The following is a 1,711-nucleotide window of genomic DNA, read 5'->3' on the forward strand; positions in this document are numbered from 1 at the left end:
GGCTAGCCCAGCTAATTTTTGTATTTTTCATAGAGACGGGGTTTCACCATGTTGGCCAGGCTAGTCGTGAACTCCTGACCTCAGGTGATCCACCCACCTTGGCCTCCCAAAGCGCTGGAATTACAGGCGTGAGCCACTGCGCCCGGCCAAGGAAATCATTTCCTTTTTCCCAAACCTGCCCGTCCTAGTCTTCTGAATGAAACTGCCAGGTAGCTAGTCACCTAAGGTTATCCTAGAGTCATATGGGACCATCCCCTTTTCTCATTTCCCATAACTAATCAATTTTGTCATTCCTGCCTCTTTGAAATCTTGAATCTATTTCTTTTCCACCTTCACATTGCTGCTGCCTGAGGTCGGGTCCTCCTCCTATCTTGCCTGGGCTACAGGCTTTGCCTCCTCTTTGGTTTCCTTATAACCAGTCTTATCTTCCTCCAACCAGCCTCTGTACAAAGTTCAAATTCACTTGGTTCAGCAAAGTGATCTTCCTAAAACATAAATATGATCAGTTTACAAATATGATCCATTTTCCCTAAAACACAAACATGATCAATTTACACTTAGAACCTTTCCAAGTGTACTGAAGAGGGTCTCCTATTAGACCCCCGCTCCAGTGTGCTCTATCTCCAAGTAGACTTCCATGTCTGCCTAGCTCACCACTATTACCTTTCCATTCTCCATCACCTTCAACCTGCATCTTCTGGGTGTGCCGCTAGGCTGCTCACTGTCCTCCTAAATGCCAGGCAAAACAGTCTCCTGCCATCTCCTACCCTCCCTGACACGGGCCTAATCTGGGGAGGACTCTTTCATCTTCCAAGAATTAGCATAGTCTGTCTCTTCACGAAGCCTTTCTCAACTCCTCAGCCTGTCCCCTCACAACTGAATCATTCATGCCCCCTTAGTGGCCCCATTGGCTCTTTACAGGCTTGTGTCCTGGCAGAGATAACCCATTGTTGCTCTTTTTCTCATGCTAGTCTCTATTAGATTTTAAGTTTGATGAAGGCAAGTACTATCACTTATCCACGTCTATATGTTGTGCCTGGCATACTGCAGGTGCTCAGTAAGTGTCTGCGGAATGGGTGAGGGAAGATGAGCCATTGCCTTCTTAGGATGAATCACCCTGCTGCTCACCAAGGCAGATGATCCCCTACGTAGTGGTGTCTCTGTGCATTGTGACCAATATGGCATCTGTCACACTGACTAGTCCCTCTAGTCAGTGGGACTAAGGAGTAAGACTTTTTTCTGGAGAAGTGGCTCCAGGTAGCTCTGGGGAACCTCATGACAAAGAGACAGAGGAGAAAGGAAATGAAGTTCATAGACTGTGATGTGGGTCCAGCCCTAAGATGAAGAATGTTTACGAAATGGACACTTACTGAAGCCTTCAGGGATGGTGAGGAGAGCTAGGAGGAGGCATCCTTGGGCCAGGCTGTGGGAAGGAGTGAAGGGCACAGATAGGGACTGGGCAGTCTCCATGCAGCGCAGGACCTAAAAGGAAGGCAGACATTGGCTGGACACTGTGGCTCACGCCTGTAATCCCAGCACTTTGGGAGACCGAGGTAGACTGATCACAAGGTCGAGAGATCAAGACCATCCTGGCCAACATAGTGAAACCCTGTCTCTACTAAAAATACAAAAATTAGCTGGGTGTGGTGGTGCACGCCTGTAGTCCCAGCTACTTAGGACTGTGAGGCAGAAATTGCTTGAACCTGGGAGA

Source organism: Cebus imitator, unplaced genomic scaffold (genome assembly GCF_001604975.1).
Source record: "Cebus imitator isolate Cc_AM_T3 unplaced genomic scaffold, Cebus_imitator-1.0 Scaffold181, whole genome shotgun sequence".
NCBI lineage: Eukaryota > Metazoa > Chordata > Mammalia > Primates > Cebidae > Cebus > Cebus imitator.